Genomic DNA, 20,764 nt, shown 5'->3' on the forward strand with positions numbered 1-20,764 from the left:
AACTCTGGCATGCTCCAGCCCCCACTGTTCCTACAGCTACATGGTTATCAAATGCCCCTTCTCGTGTGGCCTGAGGAGGGAGATGACAAGAGCTTCTTTCAGATGGAAATGCCAACCACGGTGACCTACCCCTCTGATATGGGACTACCTTGAAGGAACTCGAGAGAAGGGGATTGAGCTTCACAGCCTGGCTAGCACTTTGCTTTGGAGAGAATCCAAGCAAGACAGAAAGGCTTAGCTACGTTGTAGGGCCTTGCTCCCCCAAATTCAGACGCTCGCCTTATGTTCCCTCACGACAACTGGAGATCAGCTGGTGTTTTTTTCTGCTTATGGCTTATCTATTACACACTGGGGAGCTGTTTTAGGCAGCGTGCCTCTGGAATTCCCCGAGCAACATGGCCCTGGAGAGCACCAAAAAAGCCCAGCTACATTTCCGAACTGGGTCAATCCAGCCAAGACGAGGATGAGACAAGGGGACAGCCAATCACTGTTATACTGACTGTGTTTGGTGGTGTTTAAAAAAAAAACACCAAACTTGTACTCTGGAGATGTTCTGGCAAAAAGGCCCAACTTGGCTGCATTAGTTAAGTGAACACGTTAATACCTGACAGCACCACTGATCTCTTGGGGTGCGGGCGGGGTTGCACTTAGGGTCTCTTCCAGCTCTCAACGGGACATGCTGTGCTAGGGTCCAGGCTGGCCGGTCATGACCCCAGGGCGCCCGCTAAGGCAGGCACCCACGTTCACGTGGCTCACTGAAAGATCTGCGCCAAGACTCAAGCTAACGTCGTCTGGTCCGACTCACTGGGTCCCGCTGCTGTTGCCTATCAGGCACCGGGTCGTCATTTCAAGATTAACCTCAGATCCCATGACGACCAACTCCTCTGATGTTCTTCAGCTGTCCTGAATTTTCTGGGCTAATATTCCTTGAAAAAACTTGGGCAGGGCCCAGAAACCTTGTTCTAAAGCTATTTTTCTTCCGTTCATTTATCTGAACAGCACCGGACTTCTAAGGGTGCCAGAAGGGCCTTCAGGGGTCACCTCACCCAACACGTCTTGGACATGGATGGACACATTTGGAACGAGCCGAGCTGCTGCCAGCAAGCTTCCTGACGGCGAGGGCTGGCTCACTTTGGCATCTTCTTCCCCAGGGCCTGTACCCAGCACAAGGCCCGGCACATCGCAGGGGTGTAATGAACATGTGCTGAATTTCTGAAGCTCACTGGGCAGCTCCTAACCCCAGCTTTCTTTTCTCTTTCCCTCTTAATCCTCATCTGTAGCCAGGCCGCCCCTAGTCCGGTCGGGGAAGGGGGCCGGCAGTGACTCTGTGCAGTCCCCATCCCAGAGCTGGGGACTCAAACAGGCCTAAGTCCAGAAAGGTCTGCCCGCCGAGGGGTCCCACGAGTACGTTACCACGTGGCCCCCAGCGGGCACAGCCAGGCACTGCTGAGCCTCCTGCCTGTCGGTCAGCTGCTGATACAGGACGATAAGGGGAATGAATAGGGGTGGGAGGAGCTTGGGAATCAGACGACAGGTTGATCAGCTGTGCCCCCATCGGGCTACGTGGGCTCCTAGGGAGCCCCGACTGATTTTCTGTCTCTTGTGTCATCCCAGTGCTTAGCACAGCCTGACACATGGTAAGTACTTAAAACATGCTGATGCTTCCCACTCCTGGGACTCTGACCTCTACAGTCTTCGCTGGTTCTTGGATCCAGGATTCTATCATCAAGACGAAATGACCTGCCCAAGGTCACACAGAGCTGCGACCACGATCTAATTTCCCGGCTTCCACCTAGGTCTGCACTTTCCCACTAAGCCTCGTCTAGGGCAGAAGGCTCAGGCAGAGTCACGGCCATCCTGAGGAGTCCCCCCCCCGACCCCTGCAGGGTCCCCGAGCTCCTCCACTCCACTTATCCCCCCCAGAGGGCCTTGTCTCTCTAGTTGATTCCCACAGGTAACTCCTGTCCTTCCTCCTGAGGGAAGGAACCAGATGGAATACTCCCCCCCTTCCCCCCCATCCCAACACACCCCATGGGTGTCAGAATACAGCAGAAGCTCAACAAATACCTACTGAATTAATTTCCTTTCCGATGATGCTTTACTTTCCAATAAAGGAAGACATTAATGTTTGCCCAGAGCCTGGACAAAATCCTAAACTATAGAGTAATGTCAGAAGGAAATCTTCCTGTTCTCCCCCAAGCCAGAGACAGGAGGGTGACACCCTGGTCAAGCCCATCCCTGAGGGCATTCTCTGTCTGGAGGGCACCTGGGGAACTGCCCGGGATTGGCCTGCTCCATGATGAAACTGTACAAGTCCTTGGAAGGCTCAGAACCCAAGGCCACAGCCCCATGCAAATGAAAAACTAGCAGAAGCTCAGAACACATGGTTTCAGAAGCATTCCAGATCCTCAAACAGTCTAACCACGGTGAAAAAGAAATGAGAGCAGGCTCATGGATTGTATCTCGAAGAGGTGAGCCGCTTCCCTCTACCCTGGAATACGCAAGGCCCCGATACACACAGATGTCTCCTTAGCAGCATTTCACCAGGGTCACCTGCTGCACGACACCCTCCCGGCCCAGCCCCCCCAGCTTTTCCTTGCCTTAGCACTGCCATCTCACTCCCTCAACTCAGAAATTACCGGCTGCCGCTGTGGGATCCCCTGCTGCCGAGTCGGCCCGAGCCCTGGCAGATGCTGCTGCTTTTTCACAATCACTGAGAGCCTAATGGGCCCATCTTCCCTGCCTCCTGGAACACAGCCATCTCCTTCCCATCAGAAGAGGAATTCGCGCACACACCAAGAGGGTCTCCCCAGCCTTCTTCCCTCTGACCCCAGGTACTCCTCACTGTGGACTGGGTGGCCAGATCCTCACTGGCCTCATTTTCTCAGGAAGGCCTTTGAAATGCCAGCACAGAATCCCATCACTTGGGGCTGGCAGAAGCTCAAGTAGAGGAGACTGTGGGTTACGATGGACAGCAGCTAAGCGGTCTTATTGCACACCTCCGAATGTCCCCAGGACAGGGAGCCAGCCAGCAGCCCAGCTCTCCTTCCTCTGTCATCTCTCAACTACAGAACAATGACTCACTCATTTGAGTGAGCAAACGAAGCTGATCTGGCCCCAGCGATGATCCCTGAGGAATTTCCTGCCCTCAAGTGCCCTCCTGTGACAGCGTTTGACCAGCAGATGGTAGCAGCTGGCCTGGAGCTTACGGCAGAGTCAGGGAGCTCTGAACCTACGTGGCAGAAGAGACGTCCCAACAGTGGCAGAGGGCACTTTGGGGGGATGGGGTGGGGAGGAGAGGTTACTTTTAGAAACACTTTAGTTACCTTGTTTTCTGAATACGCTCCCCTTCCCTACTAACCCCAGGCATCCCTCCTAATAACAAACAGGGGAAAGTTACACCAACCACCACCACCACCAAACACTAACCAGCACTTCAACAGTTGGCAGCAGGACATGCGGGGCTTTACCCACAGCCCCCAACCCGAGGGGGAGGAGAAGCAGCTCCCTCTTCTCTTTTTCTGCCAGGACAAGCTTGGTTGCTCTAACCCGAGTACATTTAGCTCCAGTCCTTGCTCCTTGCCACTAACATGGCAGCCGTCAATGTCTTCTGCTTGGCTTCCTTCACTCTGCATCTGCCCGCCTATGTTCCCCCACATTTCTCTGGGCCCTCTTTTATGCCTAGATCTTTGCCACGACAGAAAGCGCTGTGGTGAGGGGATCTTCTCTTGTCTCAGGTCTTCGGAGCATGGGCTTAGCAGGGCTACGGCTCAGTCAGATGGCACGAACATTCGTTCTCCAGACAAGGAGAGGTTGGGCTATAGGTTGGAACCTGGGAGAACTGGTCACCCCTTGTTTCAGCCAACAGTGAGTGACGAGGCCCACGGAGGAAAGAGAGTTGAGTGAGCCTCAGGCCTTGCCTCAAGGGGCATCCAAGTGGAGTGGGGACCAAATGTTGGGTAAAGTGATTCATTTTAATGCCACAAAAGGAGGCTGGTCTCAAGGAACAGTCGGCGAGGTCTCATGTGCTCACTTCTCTTCTACTAATTCATCTGGAAAGATGTGATTTGTGGTGTCAAGATCACTGGGGTCACAGGATGTTGGCAAAGTCAGAAAAGAAAAGAGCCCCCAACTAACGCCAACCTTCCCTTCCCCGGGCTCTTCACAGAAGTACAGAGTAGAAGTCACTCTACTGGAAATGGGGGTGAAGTGACCCATCCCCCACAGATTATGGCGGCCCAAGTTCTCTCACTGTAGCTGGGTACAAGCAGGGTGGCCTTGCCCCCGTGGCCCTGGACAGAAAGGACAGAAATTCCAAACTTGGGCCGGGCTGAGGGACTTAATTCGGCTTGGTTTTGGACAAAGCCTCATTGGGCCTCAGTTTCCTGAAGTCCCTTTCAGCTCCACATAGTGCCAAGGCCCCATGACCGCTCCTCACGCTTCCCACCACCCCTCCCCTCTCCTTTCAGTCCTCCAGGTTCTAGAAATGCAAACATTTGCCCGTAAGCAGGTAGGGGCCCCAGTCCCACCTCCATGTCCCTGCAGGGCCACGGCCAGTCTAAAGATGGCTCAGCTTGCCCTCAGCCCTGACAGGTGACGGCAGTCTGGGGAATCACAGCTTTGGAATCAGGCCTAACATGGTGGCTGGACTTGGCCTCCTGTCCTTTTTCTATCTTTTTTCATTTGCTCCCTCGGGCCTTCGGAGAGACCTTGAGTCTCAGGTATTAGGAGGACTTTGGAATAAGGTAATGAACAGTACAGAACCAGGAGTCAGGAAGACCTGAGTTTTAGTCTCACCTCAGTTTTAAAATGGATTGTTGTGAGGATCAAATGAGCTAATATATTCAGAACGCTTTGCAAGTCAGCCCGCCGACATTTCTTAAGCACCTACTATGCGCCAGGCCCTGTGCTAAGTTATCAGCACATCACATCCCCTTTGGAAGGAAGGCCTGGAACGCAGAGGTTGGGGAGGGGCCCTCCCTTAAGCTGGGGCAGGCTAGCCGAGCATGTGTCCTCCCTGCCCAAATGACCACACGAGGCCTCGTTTTAAAACCATCCCCACTGGGCTGGACTTGGCCTCAGGAAGCAGTGACCTCCACACAGGAGGGAGGCCTGATTCCAAAGCTATGATTCCCTGGCTGCCGTCACCTGTCAGGGCTGGGGCTAGCTGAGCCCAGCGCCTTTAGACTGCCCTGGCCCCGAGGGGATGTGGAGGGGGGACCTGCCAAGGGTCAGAAAACTGTCTTTCTCAAACAAAAAGGACTGGAACAAGAGGGAGGGGGCAGGGGGCGGTGGGAGGCATGGGGAGTATTCCTGGGACCTCAGCTTCACGTGTAGCTGAAAGGGACTTCAGGTTATCAAGACCAGTGCCTCTGTTTTACCATCAAGGAAACTGAGGCCCAGAGCAGTACAGTGGAAGGAATCCTGGCTCTGGGCATGCCCAGCCTGATCTGGCTTCTCACTGTCTCTGTGACCATGGCAGCCGCTGCCCCTTTTGGGGCCTTGGTTTCCTTATTTATAAAAGGAGGCAGCATTCCTTCCAGCTCTGAATCTGGGGTCCTCTGCAGGACTGGATGACTTCTGCCTCTCTTTGTGTCCCCTGGCGCTCAGTAGGCGTGGGCTGACTGGACTCCCCTGACGTGGATGAGACCGCAGACCGTACGTAAGAAAGGAGGTGGCCCCGCGAGACAAGAGGAAGGGGCAGGGGGCCACGTGAGGTGGCCCACGGGTGGCCTCACTACCGGGGTAGGCGTCCCGCCCTTTGTTCCACTACTCCACAATGCCCCCAAACTCAATATTAAGAAGAGCCCTTGGCAGAAGGCCCCTTGTAGCCACCCTGGATCCAGCCCCAGCTCCAAGAACCCCAAGGTGTCAGTCTCCTGCCCCCTTCTGGCTCCAACATTCTAGGCCTCATCCCACAACTGCTCTCTCAGGCACCAGGCTGCCAAGTCCCCTGACCAAAGGCTTTCATGCCTACCCTTGACCACCGCATGTGACACATGCCTAGTGGCTGGGGTAAGAGGTGAACTGCGGGGGCAAAGCTGTTTGGACATGGAGTCACCCCAAAGCCTCCAACAGCCCAACTCTGCTTTGTGACCCCAGCCACCCTGCACTTAGTTAGGACTCTTCTGCTCTCTTGCAGCACTCGGACCCTCCCAGCCTCGAGGCCTCAGGCGGCTCTGTTCTCTATCCCTTCTGGGTCCTCCATGGACATCTGCAAGATGGTCGAGCTCAGACTCAGGAAGCTGCTGACAGTCACTTGGCTCTCCTTGGACCTTCTGACCCTCCATGGCCTGCGTCCAGTGGCTGAGGCTTCTGTTGCTCCCTCTGCCTCTAGGGGGCTGGCCCTGCCAAGGTCAAAGGCTTCTGCCTGCTCCACGACCTCTCTGCTCTTTTTCACTCTTCTTTAGAATTATGAAGCAAAGGTTGTTCAGTCCTTCTTCATGGCCCCATCTGGGCTTTTCTTGGCGGAGATATTGGAGTGGTTTGCCATTTCCTTCTCCAGCTCATTTTACAGATGAGGAAACTGAGGCAAGCAGGGTGAAATGACTTGCCCAGGGTCACCCAGCCAGGAAGCATCTGAGGCGATGAGTCTTCCTGACTCTAGGCCTGGAGCCCTGTCCACTGTGCTGCTGTACAGGTCACACCACGTGACCCTCAAAGATCGAGCCGTACCCCCATTTTATCAGTGTGCTGTGGTCTTTCTTAGCGCATTTTTAGCTGTATGACATTCCTGGGCTCTTCTACTTACAAACGTTTGGTGGTAAGAGGAAGGCTGAGGGACGGTTCTTTTCAACAAATCTCCCCTCCCCCAATTTAGGTTCTGTTGCTAATCAGAAAAACGCAAAAGTAAACAAACCCTTTCCATGGAAGGATGAACATGAGGAAGTCAGGGGATCCTGGGAAGACAAACATGAACTGATGAAGGGCAAGGAAAGCAGAGCAGATAGCAGGTGGCTTCAAGGGGATCACCCCTGCAAAGCATGCAGCCCAGGGTCTCCACATGCTCCTGCCCTTCCTAGACAATGAGAACGACATGAGTGGAAACTCAAAGAACACCCAGAATGAAACGAAATGCACCGAGGAGGAGGAACCTGGGCACAGACTGCCACTGGAGGAGGGGGCACACCCAGAAATGACTGACTGTGATGGCAAAATGAAAGTCATCCAAAAAACCCAGCCGATCGCGCCCTTCCATCCATCACCCCAAGAGAGAGCCAGGAGACACTTCTGCTCCCCGGGACTGCAGGCCCCAGATTGCTCGTGAGGGATTCAGACAAAGCAGCGCCAGCTGCCTTCCGGCCAGCTAAACCCCTTCCCTGAGGCGCTAACAGATCTGAAGGCTGCTCTCCTCAGGGACAAGGATGGATCGAAGGGGAGGAGCTGAGAGCAGAGACTGCCCATTCTCAGCCACTCAAGGTCTCAAGCTTTAAGCCTTGCCAGCCAGCTTGGTGAGCTGCTCTAGGGGCTATTTTTTTTTTAAGGCAATTGGGGTTAAGTAACTTGCCCAGGGTCACACAGCTAGTAAGTGTCAAGTGTTTGGTCTGAGGCTGGAGTTGAACTCAGGTCCTCCTGACTTCAGGGCCGGTGCTCTATCCGCTGCGCCACCTAGCTGCCCCTTTAAATTTTTTTTTTTGAGGCAATTAAGTGACTTGCCCAGGGTCACACAGCTAGTGTCTCGGGCTGGATTTGAATTCAGGTCCTCCTGACTCCAGGACCAGTGCTGTATCCACTGAGCCACCTAGCTCACCCTCTAGGGGCTATTCTATGAGGTAAGGGGGGCCCCAAAGCTGCCCAAGTTCACTGAAGCCACTTCTGTGGGACAAGAATGAAGAGCAAAGCCTGAAACTGGGCTCAAGTCATGGTGGAAACCCAAGCAAAGCAGCCCACAACCTTCGCTTGTATCTGGTGACTGTTCAAAGAGGTGTTCTGCATAGACCTCCGTTTATATGGGCACATCTCCATCCCCAAAAAAGCAGAGATGTTCACTTCTGTATCTGTATCCCCAGCACCACAGAAGTGCTTAATAAATAGTTAATGACTGATCACTGGAGGTCTATGAATGAAGTGAACAACCCTGCTCTCATACGTGTGCGCGCGTGCACATAGAGAGTGAGCAGCTGGGTGGTGAAGTAACAGAGTACGAGGTCTGGAGAAAGGAACACTCGCCTTCCTGAGTTCAAATCCAGTCTCAGAATCAGCCTAGCGGTGTGACCCTGGGCAAGTCACTGGACCCTATTTGCCTGAGTTTCCTCATCTGTAAAATGAGCTGGAGAAGGAAATGGCAAACCACTCCAACGTCTTTGCCAAGAAAACCCCAAATGGGCTTAAGAAGAGTTGGAAACAACTGAAAAACGACTGAACAACAAATTCAGAACCAGGTGGCCTCCAACAAAATGCATCCCAGCCCTGATCTTGTCTGACAGATGAGGAAACTGATGAGACAGATGCCAAGGAGTGTCTGGCTCATTCACTGTTCCTTCCATCCTACCACACACTGGACGCATTCCTTCTCCGTGGACTGTCTGCCTATCCTAGGCTGTCAGTGACAGCTGGGCCAGGAAGGGCCTGTGTCCCCAACACAGGTTTGGGGAAAAGAGATCCTGCTCTTCCCCAAATCCTCAAGTGTAAAATGTGAATAGTAACAGCACCTTCCTCTCAGGGCTGCTCTGAGAATCCAGTGAGACAACAGTTGTAATATTCTGTAATAGTTTAATTAATAAATCGATATTTTACATGCATTTTTGTACCGCCAGCACCTAGTCAGTCTCAGGCAGCCAGCAGGCACTTAATGCTTTGACTGATGTCTGGTCACAGCCCTGAATCCAGGCCTCTTCACTTCCCCCAGCTGTTGTAACGGGTCATGAGAGGCCATAGGACCTTAACTTGGAATTGGTTCCAAGGCCACCTCCTCCACTCCCCAGACCTTCTAAGATCTCATAGCTCCACCCACGCGGGCTCCGTTCCATGAGACCCTGGCTAGGGTCTGAGAACTCAAGAGCTCTCCATGCTCCGGTCTCCGAAGGCTGAGAAACACAGTTTCCCCAAAGGACGGGCAGGAGTAAAGAGGTCCTCTGATATGGAATCCCTCCCAAGGACAGTGATTTCTCAAAGTGCCTGCATCCACAGGGAACCTTTCAGGAAGAAGGAATTAAGCAGAAGCTGGAAAACACCAGATCAGCCATCACAGCTACAACGAAACAGAGAAACAGACTGGCGCTGAATGCTATGCAGCTGTGATGCCCAAACTGTCAGGGCCTGCCTCTGGTATCTGGAGAGGTGGGGGCTGGCCAACAGCGGTGATATCACGTCCCCCAGTGGAATCCAAGTTCCTTAAGAGCCGGCCCTGTTTTTGCTTTTTTTCTTTGTGTCTCCAGAGCTTAGCTCAGGGCCAGGTATTCAGGAAGCACTTAACAAATGCATGTTGCCACATACAGCATCACAATTTTTGAAATGGTTCATTTTGCAGAATCTTTTTTTTTTAAATAATTACAATGGGTGGCTCTGTAGGAGAGGGTAAGAGATTTCAATAATCTATTTTTTGAAAAGACAAAGGACCTCCAATCACACAGCTATCCCATACCATACGCTCCCTTCACATTTGGCCTCTGATAGAAGCTGCCACCATTACCAGGAAAGGTCAGTCTGAGAAGACAGTCCTGGTGAAAACTTCCTCTGATCCAAAGTGAGTGTGTGCGGGTGTGTGCACACAAGTATGCCCACAAATGCTGACGTGGTATAGTGAGGCTCCTGACACCTGGCACGGTGAAAGCGCTTCCTTCCTCTGTGTAGTGGGTGGTTGAGGGAACTCAAGTATTAGAAGTCACATCTTTTGGCTGGGGCGAGTAGAACACTAACAACAGACATCATGGGGAGTAGAGAAGGTCTGATTAAGAAATTATAATATCAGGGGCAGCTCGGTGGCACAGTGGATAGAGCACCAGCCCTGAAGTCAGGAGGACCTGAGTTCAAATCTGGCCTCAGACCAAACACTTGACACTTACTAGCTGTGTGACCCTGGGCAAGTCACTTAACTCCAATTGCCTTAAAAAAAAAACCAACACCAGAAATTATAACATTAGGAGCAGCTAGGTGTCACAGTGGATAGAGCTCCGGCCTTGGAGTCAAGAGGACCCTGAGTTCGAATCTGGCCTCAGACATTTGACACTTACTAGCTATGTGACCCTGGGCAAGTCACTTAACCCCAATCACCTCACCAAAAAACAAACAAAAAGAGAAATTATAAAATCTCCTCAGTTGGTATTCTGGCTAACAGGACAGCTAGAAAAATCACTGGACTTGGAATCAGAGACCCTGGGCTCTGTTCCCAGCCAGACCACCCCTTTCCTACCTGGGTGAACATTTTGAACACCCTCCATCTCATAGGAAGAACACGAAAGCACCACAGAAACTCCAGCCACTCGCACAGCCGGCTGCAAATCTGCCCTTCCAGAAGAAATCCCCAAGAGTCCCTTCTAACGAGGGTGGGGCACGAGATCCGCTCCCAGCCCTATGCTTGTGAAGTAGGCTGTCCAGTGGTTTCTGTCTGCATTGCCAGTACTGTGGGTGGATTGTAGGGGGTCCCTGAACACAGGCGGGGAAATGTACATTTTTATTGCTGCTAACTTTCATTAGAAACACTGTTCTTGAGGGGATGCAGCCAGCCTGGGGAAGCCACAACATGTAAAAAGGCCAAGAACGTGAGCCTCAGAATCAGATCAACAGGCGCCACACAGGGGGAGAATAATCTGCTCTCTACCCCTTATTCATTTAGAAAAAAAATCTGATTATAGGCTATACAGCTGGGAAGACATGCCAGTGATCTAGTCCAGAGGAGAAAATGGAGGCCCGGGGAGGGAAGCAACCTGTCACCGAGGTAGAGGGGGAGGGGAGGGGAGGAACACTGGGCTAAGCGCCTCACAAAGACAATCTCATCTGCCTATCACAACAGCCCAGCTCTTCTGATGGGGCCAAGCTGACAAATCTTTTTAAGGTTCCAAATTGCTTTTTTTTCCATGTCTGTTTTCTCCTTTCCATTTATGATGGGAAGGTTTGCTTTTTTAAACTCTTAGGTTAAGGTGATAGGGAAAAACCTTTAATTGTGTGGGTTAACGCTGTGGGAGTTCTCCCAGTGGTCAGGGGCCCCAGGCTTCCTTCTATAAACCAGGCTCACCATCAGTCACAGGAGCTGGAGTAAGAGGACCACGGGGAAGGAGGCCTTGGGGTCGGCACCTGTTCCAACTAAGGCTGCCTTCCCTCACTGGCCACACAAGTGAAGCGCATTCATGATTCCCAGTGTGCTGGTCTACCTGGGAAGCATCCTTGTTCAGTTTCCTGGAAAGACTACCCCCAGAAACATGTTTCCTTATGTTAAGAAACATGGTTTGTGCTCAGCAGATGTTCTGCTGGACAAGGGACACTGAGGCAACCATGCCCAGGTAGGCAAATGTGAACATGAGACAGTCTCACATCATACATGTATGTGACCAAGTCCTCACAGCCCCCCCCCCCCCGCTGCTTCTCCATTGGGTGAAAGCCTTTCTCTCACTCATGGTCGCTGGGCTCAGTGACGCCACCTTAAAGTTGTTGGTTATGTAGATGCTCAGAGATATGGACCAGAAAGATAAGGCCACAGTCTGGGGGTTTTTTCCTTCAAGCTCTGGGCAGCAGAGTTAAGACCTGCCCCTACAACTTGGATGGACTTCCAGAGCTGGGACCCTGAACAAGTGAGCTAAGCTGTCTGCTAATTCATACCCCTGGGCACTCTCTATTCCTGATACTGGTTTGGGAATAACACTGGAGAAGTCCAATCCAAAGCATTTGGCTATGAGGCAATGATGGTGCCACAACTCATTACATGTAAGGGGTATTTAGTGAACAGGTCTGAATCCTCTGGAACCAATCTCTAAGGTCCCCTCTAGTGCTATTATGTGAACTCTTCCCTAAGCTGCGGGCCTCTGGCTTTGAGGAGCCCTCGTCAAGATAGGAGAATGACAACTGTCCCTTTACAGCGTAGAGTCTGGGAGTCAGAAGGAGGCTCAGCGCCTGCTCGCCTCTAGATACCACAAGGCAGCATTCAGGCCACACCTGTAGTCCTCCTGGCCAGCTTAGCTGTAGTCAAATGCTATCATCATTTCTGCTTTACAGATGAGGAGCCACAGGCTCAGCGACTGCCCAAGGTCACCGGGCTAGGAGACAGAAGAGAGAGAGCTGGGACTGAGGCTTTCTGTCTCTGATGCTGGGGCCTTTCCCACCAAGCTGCAGCTCCACTCATGTGAGAAGCCTTGATTCAAAGACAAAGGAAAGGGCAGAGACACCCCACACAAAGACAGGCTTCCTACCAATGAGAGCCTTCCAAAGTTCTGAGTCTTCCCATTCAGCTACGTGCTAGACTGGATGACCTCTGAGGTCTTGCCCATGTCTGAGATTAAAGATAATTTAAAAAATCTACTTGCTAGCACAGGGAGGCAGCTAGGTGGTGCAAGACAAGCCACTTCACCTGTCTCAGTTTTTTCATCTGTAAAATGGGGATAATAATAACAGCACCTACCTCCCGAGGTCATTGTGAGGATGAAATGGGATGTTTATAAAGCACTTAGCTAATAGAAGATACTTAATCAATGCTCATTCCATCCACTCATCTCAGTCCAAGGATAGAGCTGAAAAGTACCCTAAGCCTTTTCACTCAGTCCAAGTTCATCCTTACTTGATTAGGAAATGGAGACCTAGAGAAACTGCTTAAATGACTTCTCTCAGGTCACACACGGAGTACTGAGTAGGGGGAGGGGAGGGGGAGGTCTGCACCCAAATCCTCCGCCTCCAAATCTGGTGATCTTGGTATCACACCACAAGTCTATTTTGAGGTCTTCTTTCTGGAGGCATTTGATCTTTGCTGGTTTTGGCGAAGAATGATTCTTTAGGGCTCCTCCTTGTACCACTAATGCCCCAGATGGGTTGGGCATTAGAGCCGCCTGACAGTAGGTATAACTGAGCTGTAGAGTGGCGACCGCTTCGCACAGAGTTACTGGCAAGGAGCCCTCGGGCCCAAGTGACAGAGATCAAACAGCCAGGTAGTGATGACACAACACTGGGGGTGGGCCAGGCAATAGATATGTGGAAGTAAGCCAAGAGGCCAGCCTTCACCCTCTCCCATGGGCAATGGCATGTGCCGGCATATGCATACATCTCGCGTAATCTCCAAGTTTCCTTCCAACCAAGTACGATGCTGTGAGCCCTCCAACTTTTGACTCATCTTCTGTACTCCATTTAACAAACATTTTTAGACAAACAAAATACTCCTTAGAACTTGAAGGCAGCCTAATGTAATGAAGAACGCTGAATTTGGGTTCAAATCCTATCTCAGATACTGACTAGTAGTAGGATTATAGATAAATCACCATTTCTCAGAGCCAATACTTCCTCATCTTTAGAATGGGGATCATATTTTGCATTAATCCTACCATCCTCACAGACTTGTTATGAAAATCAGCCTTAAAGTGCTATGGGCTGAACATGAGCTAAATGCTGTAGTGGAGAATCCGAGATAAGCAAGTGATTCTGAGGTCCTTGTTTTCTGAGAATCTATAACGGGGGAGAAATGGGGACAAATATATTCAATCTATTAATAAATTAATATATATTAATTAATATAACCATTAATCAGTTAAGCTTTTTAAAATGCTCTCCCACCCCAAGTCTATTCACCTAAAGAGCCATAAGACAAAGGCTGATCCTAAGGGTCCCAAGAAAAGTACAGAAGTCTATGAAAAGTCGAAGGCAGGAGAAGTGCTTCTGCCTCAGGCAGCAGGAAGAACAAAGAAGGCTTCAGGAGGAAACATGTGAGTGCGGTCTAGAAAAGATTTCAACAGGCAGCACGTGGGAAGTGGAGAACATTCTAAATCAGGGAAATCAGACACTGAAAAGCCCAGGATGAGACAATTCAGAAGGGCGAGCTGTCTACTGTCAGCAGGCATTACAGGTATTAATGTTCATTTTCCATCAGGGTGGATAAAAACCAATAGTTTAAAGATCACATAAAAAAGTTAATGGAGAGTTTTTGTAGTCAAAGGACTTTGATTTAAGAGTTAATCTGAGACACAGCAAAGCTCTCACTAGTGAAGAGGGATTATGACTTTGAATTATTTAATACTGGAGTACTTGATTCACATAATCTCTTTAGAAAAGCTTCGCAGATGAAGAAGGGAATGGTTTCAGAAAAACCTGGAAGACTTCTACAAGCTGATGCAAAGTGAAGTGAGCAGAACCAGCGGAACAGTGTATGAAGTAACAGCAATATTGTAACGATGAGCAATTGTGAATGACTTAGCTACTAGGATCAATACATGATCCCCCACAATTCCAAACAACCCATGATGAAACATGCTATCCACTTCCAGACAAAGAACTGATGGATTCAGTGCAGACTGAAGCATATTTTTTTTCATGACTACTACTACTACTACTACTACTACTACTACTACTACTACTACTACTACTACTTCTTGCAACATAGGTAATATGGAAATATGTTTTGCATGACTTCATATGTATAACTGGCATCATATTTCTTGCCTACTCAATGGGTGGGGAGAGGGAAAGAATTTGGAAAATTAAATTTTAAAAAAGTTTGACAAACAGATCATAAGAGACTCCTACATCATTTCCAGCTCATTTTATTACACACTATGCCTATACTTAGTAATGGAAGTAGGGAAAACAGATCTTCTATCACTGACTCTAAGGGCCAGTCGATGCTGGGCTTCTCCAGATGTGTTCTCTCTTACCTGCTCTTTCCCTCTATCTCTGCTAAATGCTTCTAAGTTTCATTTGCCAAAAGTTAAATGAGCAAATAATACACCTCTACTCTGAAATGAAAATATATTTCTCCGGATGGTATGCACCCTCTTCCTAGAGGAGCCAAGAAAATCTTCTAGTTATCCAGGTTGAATTAAAGCATCCAAATGAAATTAACTTTGCAAGTTCATAGATAGAAGAGCTATAAAGCACCTTAGAGGCCTCGGTCCAACTCCCTCATTTGACAGATGAGGAAACTGAGGCTAGGGGACTACCCAAAGACATACAGGCAGTCAATAGGAAGTAATAATGGTGATGGAAAATGCTATTCACATCCAAAGAAAGAATTATGGAGTTTGAATGCAGATTGAAGCATACTACTTGCTATTTTTTCCTTCTGTTTTTGTTTTGTTTCCTCTTTCTGGTGGTTCCTTCCTATTGGTTCTAATTTTTCCTTACCACGTGACTAACGTGAAAATATGTTTAATAGGCATGTATATGTAGAGCCCATATCAGATTGTGTGCTGTCTTGGGGAAGGGCGGGGGGAGGGAGAGAAAAATTTAAAACTCAAAAGCTTATGGAAGCAATTGTTGATAAATCAAAATAAACTAATGAAAAAATTTAAAAAGTAAAAAAAAAAGAAGTAATGACAGGATTCCAACCCAGGTGCTTCAAATCCCAGAGCTCTTTCTATTGCACCAAACCGCCTAGTAAAATGACTAGATCACTCCAATTTATGATACAATTTCAAGTTTAGTTTGAAAAACCAAAATTCCACGAGAATTCCTCATCATGGAGTGCAGGTGACCTTGGCATTATGGTGGTTGTGAGCATGATTCCAGGGATGGAAGTCCACCTATTACCTGCAGACAGGATGGCCCTCCCTCCCCCTAACAATATGAACCAGTTCCTCTCTGGAGTGGGCCATCAGGAACAGTTTTAAAAGCACAGAGACTGGCAGAGTTATGGTCTGTGACAGGAAGGAAGGGCCCACACAAACAATCCTGAGAGTTTATTTAGCAGATGATTTCTAAAAATGAATCTTTGGATTTAAAAAAAAATGTATTTTTAAAGAGAAAAACAAAGAAAATCTTAAGAGAGAGATTGGTCCAAAATCTGCCTAGACGAAGCCTTCCCAACTCATGTGCTACGTTGGTTTAATTTAAATCTAGCCCACCCAACTTTGCCAAGGGTTAAGTTGGGGCCAGCAAATTCCTCAAGAATCTAATTGCCCACTTGTTCTCCCATTCTGCCAAGCAGAAGCTGCTCTGGGAGCCTGGAGCCCCACACAAACATTACCAGGAAGGCTCCACTGGGCAAGTTATCGTGGCAGGCAAGCAAGTGAGGAGACATCTCCAAACAGGGAGCGACGCCAGGAGCAGCTCTGGGATGCTGGGACATCAACTCTGGCCACAGGCTTCAAGTGGGGTTTCTACACTCCAGCTGAGTCAGAAGCTCCTTCCTGCTGACTCTGCAGTCTACACTGGGTCGTGAGGGCCTGGCGAGTTCCTTTTCCATCAGACCATGACTTGTGGCCAAGTGTTGCCAAAACAGCACAAATAAGTCATGGCTTTCAGACAGAGCTAGCCAAAAACGTTCTGGTGTTGCTCATCTGTGAGTTCCTAAATTTAAGACCTTTCTTTTAGCTCTGTCGCCTGCCATTTCCTGCTCCTACCACAATCACACAGAGAGGTTAAACTTCATGATTTCTAAGCTCTCTTCCCACCCTAACGCCACTGGGCTTTGGAGGTGGCTAGGATTAACTTAGAGAAGTCCGTAGACGCTGTCCTCAAGACTGAGAGGGTGATATTTTGTGGAACTTTCCCTTCCCCATCTTCCTCTTTTAAAAATTCCTTTATTATAAGGGACAGCTTTTTTGTTTTTATGGAGGACGTAAGACTATCAATAAAATTTAAACAAAATTAAACAGGCAGGTGTCCTCAACTTTTCTCCACAGCAGGCTGCAAAACTGATGTTAAAGAACAAGGAACACAGCATTTACTACTTAACATTCCTTTTGGCAGAACAAAAAGTGTGCTCTCAAGGGCTAGAGTAGTATTGGAATGCTGACCTAGACCAGGCTGTGGGGCTGCTGTCCAAGGTCAAGTTCACCCATGTTCAGAGAGGCATTCTACTCTGGATGGGGCAGCACTGGCACTTGGGAATGGGCAGCCTGGCCTGCACACCACTCTACTTGCATGGCTCCTGTCCACAACTCTTCCCCAGTTCACAGGCAGCACTCAGCCGAGCCCAGCCAGTATGCTGGATGGGGCCAGGTACTGGCTGCACTGGGCAACCTGACCCAGAATATTCCTCTCTCCTAGGGATCCCCACACAGTGCTGCAATGATAGTGGCAGGATGGTAGAAGAAGGGATGGACGGTGCTGAGAATCAAACAGGTGGTTTGTAGACAGTTGGAAAACATTAACTCGGCTATCACCAGCAACACAAATAAATGGCAACTTCTGGAACATCAGGTGCTCCTATCTTTTGAAGAAGGTTTGGAGACAAAAGGCGTGGGTGGATTGTAGCTTATGCTGTTGAAGGGAGCACACAAGTGATATTTTATGGATAAGGATTTCATAAGCAGGGAGTAGGAGAGAGAATCAGAAATACCTGGGTTCAAATCTCACCCCTGACACCTACCTTCAAGTAGGTATAACTTCAGGTGAGCCCTCTACCCTCTCTTTGCCTCAGCACTTCATCTATAAAATGGAGATAATATCTGTACTACCTCCCTCATAGGATTGTCATGACATAATAATGTCTATAATGCACACTGCAAACTTTAAAATACTCCGTAAGTACCAGTTATAATAATCACGTCGGACACCATTTAGTATCCCAGCATTTAGCACAGTGCCTGGCACATAGCAAGCACTTGATGTTTACTGATTCGTAGTACTGCAGCACTGACGCAAAAATATTAAATAAAATATTAATAATGTATAGACATATATTTTAAAAAGTAATTCACTATGACCAGTTACATGAGAGAAATACAAGAATAATTAAACAGTAGGAAAATTAAATCACACTAATAACAAAAAATAAGAATCACACAATTCTGTCAATGGATGTAGAAAAGACCTTTGACAAGGCACACCACTCTTTTAAATGTTCAAATCATTATAACAAAAGGTTTTTAGCTCAATAAGGTCAAAAACACCCATCTAAACCAAGATCGAGCGCTGTCACAGATAGTGGAAGCTTTCCCAGTAAGAACACGGTAAAGCAAGGATGCTTGTCGGCTTGGCCAACGTATCAAAAGTGCCAGCTCTCACAAAGGAAGAATAAGAAACAGGGAATAAGCACAAGCAAAGAGGCAGAACTATCTCTATTTGCAGATGATACGACGGTTACTTAGAGAACCCCAGAGAATCAATGATAATATTTATCAAGATAATTAATAGCTTCTGTAAAGCAGCTGGTTAGTAAACACATCTACAAAACCCAGTTGCCTTTCTGTAGAATACTAACGAAACCCAGGAGGAAGAACTGGGAAGAAAAATTACATGCAGGATCACAACAAAATGCCTTAACTACCTAAGAGTTAACCCACCAACACATGCAACACTTACACAAATACAATATAAGACAACGTTTGCAGACATAAACCACCTAAACTATTGAAGCGTTGTATTCAAGTCCATGCCTGGGCCAGGCCAGAACGGTGAACGTGACAACACTTCCCAAAACAGTCTACAGATTAGTTTCACACCCTTATGATACCAAACAAAACAGTAAAATTGATTTAGAGAAATGAAAGATCAAGAATGCTAAGGAATGTGATGGAAAAAAGCAGGAAATCTGGGGGGGGAAGGGAGAGGGGTGATGCTACCAGAGCTGAAACTATACCATAAATCAGTAATTATCACAATTTATGGTATCAGATTTAAAAAAAAATAAATCAGAAAACTAGACCAGACAAGAAAGATCTAGAATACTATAAAATAAATTGTAAAACATAAAATGACTAGGGAAAGGGACTATTCATTCAATAAGAACTACTAGAAAAACTAGAAAGTATTCTGGTTAAAAAAACAACAACAAACTGGTTTAGACAAACATCTTGCACCTTATACTATAATTTCCAAATGAATTAAGTATATTAAGTAGAAAAGTATAACACCAAAAATAATTAGGAGAATTAAAGGTTATAGCTTTCATGAGGGAAATTCCTAACCAGAAAAAGGCAAGGCAGCTTATAGAAGACAAAACAGATTTACTGTATAAAATTCAAAGATATCAAATGTTATATGGTGTTGACTGATAATAAGAATCAAGAGCTATTCCCCAATAGGCAAATGGTCAAAGGATATCTCTTTTCAAAAAGAAAAAACTACAAAAAATTTACCTGAACAATGTTCAGGATCACTGATCATATAAATGCAAATTAAAAGAACCCTGAGGTGACTCTCACCAAACTAGCAAAGAAACTAGAAGACAAGAAAACATCACTAATGATGCTACAGGGCAGACAGAACACTCATTCCCTACCAATACCAATGTGAATTTGTTCAACCATTCTGTGAATCAATTTGGAATTTTACAGAAAACTCACTAAATTCTTCATAACTTCTGACAAGAGAACTCCATTCCTGGGGCTCTATATCCCAAGGAAGCTGAGTGCAAGAAAAGACCCACAGTACCTGACAGTTCATAGCTGAATTCTGCATGAAAACACCAGTCATGAACCAGCTATGTGTCTATCCAATCGATGGGTGGAGGCTAGACAATTTATGGCACAGAGATTTAACATTCCTTCACTAAAGTGGATGGTGAATAAGAGTTCAAATAAATGTGTGGAAGTCTAAACGAAGTGATAAGAGCAAGAGAGCAGAACCAAAGAGTCATTCCTATTCACTGCCACAAGGTCCAATCAAAAAGGCTGAGCCTGCCCAGGTCCAAGGTGCAAGGTGACAGACAACCCCTCCTTTCCCTCAGTTGTCTGGAGGGGGTTGGGAAGTGTCTCATGCCCAAACAAGGAACATCTATAAAGTCACTAATGCAGACAATGGCCAGTCTTCTGTTCTCAGGCTGACCCTTCCATGCAGAGGCAAGTCTCTTCTGTCTAGGAGCCTGGACCAGGCGACCATCTCTAAATCATACCAGGTTATTACGGCCCCATTTCATATTGAATAAAGCCAAGGTTGTGTGCAATGGTCACCGAAGAGTAAGGATCATTCTCCAGGTCTCCCAACCCTAAGTCCAGGCTTCTCATGGCTGAACGCAAAGGGCTGCTTAAATGAGAGTTGTTACAACATTACTACAGTCGTGGTCGTGACCTCATCCATGCCATCCTGCCATTCAGGGCGCTTCTGCTCCCAGGTCTTACTGTGTGAGACAACAATTAAGCATCAGGTAACATACAAGCCTTTCCAGGACCCGATTCTCAGATACAAACCCACAACAGAAAACTTCTGTGACTCACTCAGACGGAGCTGGCGTGTGTTCTGCTGACTCTGGTCCTCTTCCACACTGCCACAGTTTACCTGATTCGGTAACTCACTCACGAGCTTGGCCCTTCAGAGCAGTAACTCACTCCCATGCCCACAGTACCTGAGGCTTGGGGGATGAACAGCCCCTACCTTCTGCAGAAGGAACAGGGACATTGGGGTGCAGGAAAACGCCCTGTCCTACATTCTCCAAAGTCACATATTCCAAATTAGGCACCAGCCTCAATAATATTGAAAATATTTATTTTACATTATTTTTTAAACGTCCCTAAGTGTAACTGGGAGGAAAAATGAAGTATATAAATAAAATAAAATGCCCTTAAATCATTAGATGATAGAAACATATCCAGGAGGGATGGCGGGTGTACTTTGTTTTATACAAAACACCCCAAGCGTTAGGAAGTCTATATATAAAGCAAATATAATATCATAGATGTACCCCCACAATTCCATCTGCCTAATGCCTACTTACTCTTCAAGGCCTGGCTCAGACATTTCCTCCATAAACCTT

General features: G+C 47.9%; 1 protein-coding gene across 3 annotated transcripts in view; it reads right to left on the reverse strand.

Moving 5' to 3' along the window:
• The window catches only part of TCF20 (transcription factor 20), a 200,378-nt gene that overhangs the window by 20,109 nt on the left and 159,505 nt on the right, over window positions 1–20,764 (reverse strand). The window lies entirely within an intron of this gene.

This window comes from Phascolarctos cinereus, unplaced genomic scaffold (assembly GCF_003287225.1).
Source record: "Phascolarctos cinereus isolate Bilbo 61053 unplaced genomic scaffold, phaCin_HiC Scaffold_1;HRSCAF=81, whole genome shotgun sequence".
Taxonomy (NCBI): Eukaryota; Metazoa; Chordata; class Mammalia; order Diprotodontia; family Phascolarctidae; genus Phascolarctos; species Phascolarctos cinereus.